The following is a 10,246-nucleotide window of genomic DNA, read 5'->3' on the forward strand; positions in this document are numbered from 1 at the left end:
ACTTCCTTGTAGAACACTTTTCCAAATTCTGCAGTTCAAGTAGTCGAAAATAGTGCACAACAGAAACTGCTCTAGGCTTCGGACAGCACAGGTGCATTGTCTTGTGATTTTCATAATTCCATAACCAACATAGCTATCTGGATAATTCTTATGTTCGGAGAAAGATGTTGTAGTCCACTATTGTACAAAATTTTCTCATAATTTTTGGTCATCCAAGAATAGATATATAAGCCAATAAAGACAGGTTGCTCCGGAAGACAAGATAGAGAAAATAGAAGAAACCAAAACCCAACTATTTATTGCAGTGATCCTTATACCTTAGGCCTATAAACTAAATAAAATTGTGGGAACACCCAACAAGATTAATGTAATCATTACAAAGATTCAAAACAAGCATAAGCACCCATAACAATTCAACAAAGCAATAAAGGTGCACAACTCAATTGTTGACTCAACTTGCGATACTATCGTCCTTATTGTACTAGGGGTAACAATCCTAAGACTCATCTTCAGATTATGTAAGAAGATGGTGAAGGACAGTTCTAAAAGCATATCAAATCAAGGAGTGAAGATGAAAACAAAGACTTTAAAATAAGCACCAAGGTAGAGATGAATAGCAAGGGTAGAGATATAGTAGAGAAGAAAATATCAAGGTTTATAGAGTAAGGGTTTTTGTAGCAACTTCTAAACCTTAGAACGACCAGTTTTCTACTAGGCTTGCGTCCTATAGTTAGCATTGCTCTAATACCACTCTGTAGCACCCAATTTTAAGGACAAAACTAGATACACTCCATATGTGAGCCTAGGAAGTCAAATGTCACATATAGCTACAAATAAGGGTAATATCAATACACAATGCTCAATATATAATGTACTTAGTATAAAAAATATAACCTTAGATAGCAAACAGCGGAAAGATAACTCCGATCTTTGGGTGAAGACTCCAATTCCAAAGGGATAACTGACTGGTTGATCGCAAGCCTAATTTCTCAAAACTCTAGCAATCTGGTACCCATCCGGGATTTTTTCAAAGATTTAAAAAGTAAAGCAAGCGTAAGTACATGTCGTACTCAACAAATATAACATGGGTTCATGAGGCTCAAAAGGTTAACACTGGTTTAACTACGATTAGCTTTTAATTGTCACAATTTTAGCATAGAAGTAGCAACAAGTTTATCACAAGCCCATATAAACACATAATCAGGTAAACATGAATAATAAATAATATAAACAATAATCATTAGTGAGCATCTTTATCATCAGTATCATCAGTGTTCATCATCTATTACGTAAGGGTGCAAGGCCTCTCGTGACCGTGAGTACGACTAATATACCCGTTTTACACTCTGTAGAGGTGGTACACTTTCACTGTGAGTCGTGATTTACCCATTCGCCCGATATAGCTAATCTCTTGACCCACTTTCAAGGAAGGTTGATAGGGTTCACTATGAAGGCTTTCAATGGTTTGTCTAACAAGTTAGGGCCATTAGATTCACTCGGTAAATAGATATAGGAACCCCTCTTCTCGATGGCACAATGACACGTAACCTATACACAAGGGGACAGAGACTGTCATATATCTGATTCATCAAGCCATTCTTACGCCAATAAAGGTAACCTCTATCAAGCTAGAAAAGGTTATCATACTGAGCCAGAGCCATTTAGCCCTCACAGCTATATTGTAAGTCTTGGATGATCACTTATAGATAAGTCCTTAGGGAGAGAAATCTAGAGCACCATAAAAATAGCCCAATGCTCTAGCTCCCTGGTTTCATGTTGCTAAAAAATATCTTTTAGTGTTTATTGCATATACCATTAGTCAAGTTACAAGATCATGGTTCTAGTTGAGCACTAGCATCATACTAACCAATATAATACCCCATAGGTGACAAGAAATCTAGGATATTAAATTGCTAGGAAAATTACTATGGTTGCCAAGGTAGACACACGCAGTATGAATTAAATGATTAAAGCTGTATAGGACAATAAGAAAGATCCCATGCTATACTTGTCTTAAAACTCACATCCTTCTTTTACTGAATTGTAACCTCCAAAGGACTTCTTTTGGATCACCAACTTCTTTTATATCACCAACGCAAAGCTCACCGACTAGACATGATCATAAAGCACCACACAAGTATCCATACAATCACACACGAAGCAAACAATAGAACTAAATTAGAATAGTACACCAAACATAATGAACAGTAAGTAAAGGTTTTAAAGATATTCTACATGTCGCTACGAACACACAGACACGAAAAGCACGCTAATCGGTACTACGATTGTAAAAAACGAATACAGGGTTTTATATTATAAAAGAAAAGAGAAGACTATAAGCTTTGATTTATGTTAATTAGGAAAAACTATGTAGTAGCATTAATTTAGATTAAACAAATCATATTTATTCTTAAAAACTAAGTTGAAGCTAATCATATTTTATTTATAATATATTTTGATATCATTTATGCCGATTCAACTTTAACTTGCAAATACAAACTGACATGTGAGAACATCTAATCAAATTTGATATGTGTTTAGACTAAACATATTATAATTTAGAAACATATCTATGTTAGCAACTAGTCATGTTTAAACTTATTTGCAAAAGAGCATTGTATATAATTATGTTGCTTTTATTTATAAAAACTAGTTGCATGCATATTAATCAAATTAATATTTAAGTATATATATAAAAGTCACTTGACATGAAAAACGACGACGCTAGCATGTAGATCACATCGATACGAATCTAACGCAATTGGAACGAATCGAAACTGACTTAAAGCGAATATAAGACGACGATATTATGAACTGGTGGTAATTTCATAATTACCCGTCTTCATCTTTTGGCCTCCCATACAACCACCACACGGCCATGGCAACAGCAGCTACGCAGGGTGGGCTCGACTTGTTGCATGAAAAAGAGGATGGCCGGGCTGGACAGCGTGGCGGCGACGACGACGGCGAGAGAAGGAGGAGAAAAATCTAATTTACTACACGAGGGATTTCTCAAACTAGGGGTTCCCCTTACGGTAGTTTTGGTGTGCTTTGCCCAAGGGGTTGGTACATATTTATAGGGAGAAAATCTCCCCACATCTACATCAACTAACAATATGGTGCTAATTGATGTTGCACCCTCCACATTTACTAATGGACCTAAATAATCATTAAAGCACATTAGTAAATAAATATATGGACCTTTGAGATTTATTAGGATTATTGCACATGGGCTTTGAGAGTTGGTTGGAAAATTAGATATATTATTTATTTTCGGAATTAATTAATTTCATGAATAAAATAATTCTAGAAAAGTCCAGAATTGATATTTAAGCAAAAAAATACTCTGAGACCTCTGAAAATTTGGGAAAAATTCCCAGAGACACTTTGGAACATGATGAACCCAAATAAAGTATTTGAATCTCATGAAAATATTGTTGGGAACTTGGAACATAAAGATTAAGGTGAATGAGATAGGAATTAAATTCCAGAAAGAAGCTGAAAAATTCCTAGAGATAGATATTCGTCTTCAAAACGTATTTAAAAAAACACACATTTTGCACATAGAAACACAAGGTGCGACCGACATGAATGCAACAAACACGTTTCTACCTTAAGATAAATTTTAATCTAATGAAAAATTATTATTTTTCCATGTTTTTATGAGCATAAAAATACAAAATTAAATTACTTTAGCTCTATTTAAGATAAGTAAATTTTAGGGTGTTACACTGGAGCTGCATGAGCAATCAACCTCGAGTCCTCAACGTTACCGTCAGGCATTATTCACCAACAAAAAGAAGTTATAGGGGGCACCTATGTGCTTTGCCTACAGATTCTTTTATGTGAATTTCCAAGATTTTTTTTCTTTTTCTTGAATAATCCAAGATTTTTTCTAAGGGCAGTTACTGTTTTTCTAAATATCCACTTGCTTAGGACCTGCTTATTTTTTATCTACTAGCTGCAGTTTCTACAGGAAATACTTCCTTTGTAATATCTGATCTTGATTGTAATAAAGTTTCAATAACTAAGTTAGAGGATCCATTTGATGCTTTATGGCTCTTTAGTCTTGAGCACCCTTTATTCTCCTGCAAAACGCATCATGCATTATTGATTCAATATAGGTGAAACTTGTAAAATCATTCCTTCCTACTTGAGAACATTATGGTTGAGTTGAAATAGTAGACTACTAGTAGTATTTGACAAGATGCTCATGCCTTGCACTATTAGTGTCGCACAGGAACTCACAGGTCACATCTGCCTCGAAGAAGTTTCATCAGCATGAAACACAAATAGCCAATGTACGACCAGATGAATTCTGGTACTAGATGAAAAATGCTTGGCCACGTAACCTCATAGGAGGTTTGCAGAAGTAGAACAAAGAAGCATCTTGATATTTTTAACATAACTGAACTACAATCATATCCATGTTTAACTAGATCTTTTTAGCTGTCATCATAGAGATCATACCGTATGTTTCTATGTTGCTAACGCAGTGGCAAAGCTCTGGTGGTGGGAGCTGGCCGGCCGGGGTTCGAACCCTGGTTCTGCACTGCTTGCTTCGTGCAAGCAAATAATTTCCTATGCAGGTCCTGTACACTCGCGTGGCGCTACAATGGGACTACGACGTACCCGTCGTCTACGAGGCTCGTGTGGCTTCGGTGATCTTCAAAAGGACGTTTGAGGTATATAGGTTGTAGCTTCTAGGGGTGTGCGTGTGTGGTGGTGTGAGTGTGTTGTGTATAGTACAGATACTATAACTTGTACACTAGGAGTCCAGGCTCAAAAAAAAAAATCATACACAATTGATTTTCTTCGAAGAGGAAAGAAAGAGAAACCAAACTTTCTTTCAAGAAAATAATCCATATTGGTGACAAATTACTCACAGATAATGACTGTTTTTTAACCATTACACTAACTTCTTGTAAACAACACCTAGGAAGTCATGATGCAACTCGTAATGGACTAATGGTCCTGGCCAAAAACCGCATGGTGCACAATGATGGTTGCAGCAGGTTAGCAACTCAGCTATGTGATTCAAAGTTAATACATTAAGTTTGAATTATTGCACCTAATAACTAACAAAAAGGGCTCATGCAAAATTATTGTGCATAGTTGCATAGATCACTAGGTGTTGGCTGAAATCCATCAGACCATTATTGGGATGCCATCATTAAACCACTCAGGATTTCTGCTTCTTCAGAGGATATAGGTTCTGAAATCCATCAGTTGATCCCCATAATGTTTAACTGATCTTACATTTTAGATAGTCGCCAACTGTTTCTAGAAACCTAATTCTATCTATGTTGATAGGTCATGTCTAGGATGCATCGTTTAACTATTAATCAGGTTTTAGCTGATGGATAACTCTCCCGTCCGACCCGGGTTCCAAGCCTGACACCCTATTTCAAAGACATAGGGGAGTCTTCTCCTATGATCTAGTTTTTTTTTTCAACTGATGGATAATGAAGTAGGAAACCTTCATGGTCATCTGTTGTTGACGATCTAGTCCCTATATGGTTGAAGCTCTAGACTCTTCAGGAAGGCTTAATTTTTAGTTTGACCCATTTTCGCAGGCACTTGAAATATTGAAGCTCGCTACAGTAACCATGATATGCATCATTCTGTATTTTAATTTGTAGCTGCATGCTGTTTACTGGCACCTAGGTATGTGGTAACTAGTAACTAGTAAGAACACCTGGTAACAGGCTCATGTCAAAACTCCTAAAGCTGGAAAACGGGAAACAATAGGGCACAACATGATGCACCAGGCTTCAATGCTCTTTAATTTTATCACTTGTCATGGACGTACTCAACTGCTCATCCAAAACATCGGACTATTGCAGCCTTTGTCCAACTTACCCCTTTATCAGTCTCTTATACACTGACTACGTGGTTATTTCTGTGGCAGGCTGTGGCATCGGATTTGAAGCTGATCTAGGGTATCTTACATCTGTTTGTAACGGCATCTGGGCTAAAAACAAACATCCAGAAGAGTAGTATCACTCCAATTCGACGTACCCCGGATGATCTCGCACTGATCCGATCCAGCTGCATATGCCGTATGAAGTAAAGAAAATTTCCTTGTAAATTTCTCAGCTTGCCACTGCCCATTTAAGAAGTTGACAAAGGCATTAGTGAAGCCAATCGTGGATCGTATTGTTCATGGTGGCAGTGCATCCTAATGTCGAGGCATTGTTCTCAGTTGCATTGGTTACCAACTTACATAATAGAAGTAACATTCTGTTCTGGACAGCCAGGTGGCTAATCCTACACACCATCTGTTCAGTCCAGGAGGTTTCAAAGCAATGGGTCAACAAATGTACAGTCCAGGAGGCCACGGAAGGAATAGGATGCGGCAGAGTTCAGAACATTCGTGGCTTCAATACTGGAATACCTTACATTCCAGACCTCCTATCAAAGGTGGTCGTGGTCCTACAACCTGATCGAGGTACAGGTTAAGCACAGGTGGCCTGGGGAACCTGATCGAGGTACACGGCATGATCAGCTTATGTGTCCTTTGTAGGTGCTGCCATGGGAACTGATTTGGAAATCTTGGCTTGGGCATCAAAAAGTGTCAGTTCTTGTGTGACCTCGTGTGTGTTTCTAGACAGGTGTGGTATGGTGTTTATATTGTAAAACAATATGAAGAACAGTTTACAATATTTTCTCACAAAAGAATGTACACAACTTACTGGGACAAGAGGAGCTTATACTTTTGTGGTATCTCCGTTGCTCATAAGATATATTAATCTTCAGTATAGTCAAGGGAGGTTAAAGTGGTTCCTGTTAGTTTTCTGATTAAACTGGTTCCTGTTAGTTTATAATTTGGTCTAAATAGTCTGGTCTGACAAGTTGTTTTTCTAAATCGTGTGCAGAGTGAATATTATTATTTGTTGTTGTTGTTTATTTCTGACCATAGAAAAAAGTCAGTCTCCTCACATTTCCGCCTACATTATTTTCCCATATCAGCGTGCCATTAACGCATCTTTGATTTAGTCATTTCAGGTCATGAGCTCCATCGAATTTCAATTTGATTTGTGCTTGTGTGGACAGCAGCTAGACATTACAAGGACTTGCAGCACAACTGCCAGAAAGGGACTTGACGCACTGACAATCGCTCATGAGAATTTCCACGTCGCAGAGACTGCTATGACGTGAGGTACAGCATCCAAGCCTTGTTTTTTAAGACTTTCGCCTTGTTTAGTTGGACTCCAAAGTCCAAAAAGTTGCTACAGTACCTGTCACATCGAATGTTTGCGGTCCATGCATGGAGCATTAAATGTAGACGAAAATAAAAACTAATTGCACAGTTTGGTGGGAAATTGCGAGACGAACGTTTTGAGCCTAATTAGTCCATGTTTGAACATTATTTGCCAAATAAAAACGAACGTGCTACAGTAGCCCCAAAATCCAAATTCACCCAACTAAACAAGGGCTTTGTCTAGAGCTGTACTAGTGTTGATGTTGAGGCAATCACCTGGGTGGCTGCAGCTGCGCTCCTTTTCGGTTTCCGGCCTATAATCCATGAGTGAGATTTGATGAAGGATACATTGTCAAGATTGTCAAATTTCATTTCGGAACATGAACCATGCATGTCAAGCTGTCTGCTTGTGCTCCAAGTGGACTCTGGGAAATTCAGAAAAGTAGACTGCACTATGTCACTTCAAAGATCATAATGCTAATCCCTGATGAAATCAAGGGCACGAACTTAAATTCAGAGCCTATTTAGAGTGAAATTAGTCATCTTATTAAAGGGCGTACCCAGTGCAGAGAGCTCCCGCTCTGTACGGGGTCTGGGCAAGGGTGTCAGTGGCGAGCCTTACCCCTGTGCAATGCGAGGAAACCACGACTCGAACCCGGGACCTTCCGGTCGCAGGCGGTAAGACTCTACCGCTTGCACCAGGCCCGCCCTTCAAATTATTCATCTTATTATTTTTCATAAAAGTAACATTAGCATCAATTTCCAATTCTTCGAGACGACAGGTAGAAGATGCTGGTTCCTTTGTGGGCTGTGGTCCTGGCACCATGTAGACACACATCCAAGCTATGTTTGCTCTCTCTATTCAGTTTTGAGGATTGAGCTGTACCTTGGACAATCAGCCCTGTCCTTTGGAGTAATTGGTCAACTAAATATTTTTCTTGGTGAGTCTGTACTATTATCTCCTAGAGGGTGTGAGTAGGGTTTTTCTGGGGCACTTTCCTGGGTATGCAAGAAAACAAATTGAGCTGTACTCTGCTGGTTGAGTTTGTAACAAACCATTTGATGTCGATTGATTTGCTGTAATGGAGCTGGGTAACACTGTGCCTCCTGTGTTTTATGCGCCTTAAGAGTGACCGCAGTGGCCGACCCAGAAAATCTGATACCGAGATTAGAGGTAATCTGATGGGTAAGTTCAGATGATGGATGGTGTCTGCTGCAGCCGCCCCTCAAACTCAAGAAAATGATGGTGCTCAATGCTGTGTCATTTTCAGTGCTCTATTCACCTACAAATGCTACCTTTTAGATCTGTCTTTTTGTGTGTTTGCATGCGTGTGGTCATGATGATAATTGTACGCATATATGGCCATGTTTGGTTCTAAGCTCCTAAAATTTTTAGGAGCTAAAAGTTTTAGGAGCTTTTATGAGACTACCAAAACCTCTTAAAAGAGTGTTTGGTTCCGTCTCTAAAACTGACTAAAACCAATAAATGCACTAGCAAATAGACCATGCAGCCCTCCTCTTTAGGAGTTTTTAGTGGGCAGGGCAATAAAAGAGGGGTAGTGGAGGTCCAGGGGCCTGTTCGGCAGGACTGAAAAATACTGTTCCGGCTGATTGTTGTGAGAGAAAAATACTGTTCTGGCAGAACGTAAACAGTGATTTCGTGAGTGGGCTAGCCAGCCAGCCAGCCGGCAGCCAGCCAGCCGAACGAGCTCCAGGATGAACTTTAGGAGCTTTTAGGAGGGGGTGGTGCTTCTAAAGTTTTTAGTTCCTCCTAAAGTTTTTAGAAACTTTTAGGAAGAAGAGTTTGGTTCTTTAGGCAAATTATATCCAAATTTTAGCTTCTAAATTCTTAGGAGGGGTAACCAAACAGGCCCTATATGTCTGGGGCTGTGCATTGTTGCTGTTGCTCGGACTTGCTTTTGATAAATTGTCTTGTAGATTTCTCATGTTTTAATTAGGTGGATATAAATGAAAAGCCCGCAGGTGTGGGAAACGAACCATCCAAAACCGACTTCTCAACTGGAATGAACAGGTAATGATTGTGAGTATATATCTAGTAAAACTAATGCCTTCTATACCTTTGTAGCATTCGTCCTGTTCGTTTGAATTTATTAATCTGGGAGTATGGTACAATGTTTTTATCTCACAACAAAACAGCATCAGCTGGTTTATTAGTCGTAAAAACCATCAGCCGGACTCTCGGGTATCGATAATAGGGACACCCAAAGCAAGGAAGTTAGCGCCCACACTGACTTCCTTGGATGGAGCAAGACGTATTAAAAAGTCTCGTCCGACCCTAAGGACGCGGGCTCCGTCTCGCCCGACCTCGAGGCTGTAGGCTACGTCTCGCCCGACCCCAAGGCCGCGGGCTCCGTCTCGCCCGACCCCTTGGGTTCGTGCTCTGTCTCGCTCGACCCTTGGGTGCGGACTCCGTCTCGCCCGACCCCTTGGGTGCGTGCTCCGTGTCGCCCGACCCATCGGGTGCGGGTTCCGTCTCGCCTGACCCCAAGGACGTGAGCTCCGTCTTGGCCGACCCTTGGGTGCGGGCTCCGTCTCACCCGACCCTTAGGTACGGGCTCCGTCTCGCCAGACCCCAAGAACGCGGGTTCCGTCTCGTCCGACGGGGATCCATACCGTCGTCAACCACTCCAGGTTCAAGCGTATGGGCCTGGGTCAAAACTCTGACACGAGGGAAGAAACTGACACGACTCGATGTAACCCGTGGTCGTGATGGGCAATACCTGAGGATTCACATCAAGAACAGCGTCGGGTGTGCTGGTGCTGTTCTGCCTAACCCTCGTACGAACGCTGACAGGCGCGTCAGCTCACCACAACGTTCGCTGGAACGGAATGGAACGTAATGACCGGCAGATGACGCATGTGCATGGCGCTAGTGATGAACAGGGTCGCGACATGGAGCCGTCCCTGTTGACATATATAAGATCAGCAGGACCCGCATGAAGGAGAAGAAGGACCCGGTGATCCTAGAAGCCTTTCTCTCTCTCTCTCTCTCGTTCTTCTCCTCTTTCTCCTCTATAACCT

The sequence above is a fragment of the Miscanthus floridulus genome, chromosome 9, assembly GCF_019320115.1.
Source record: "Miscanthus floridulus cultivar M001 chromosome 9, ASM1932011v1, whole genome shotgun sequence".
NCBI classification, from domain to species: Eukaryota; Viridiplantae; Streptophyta; class Magnoliopsida; order Poales; family Poaceae; genus Miscanthus; species Miscanthus floridulus.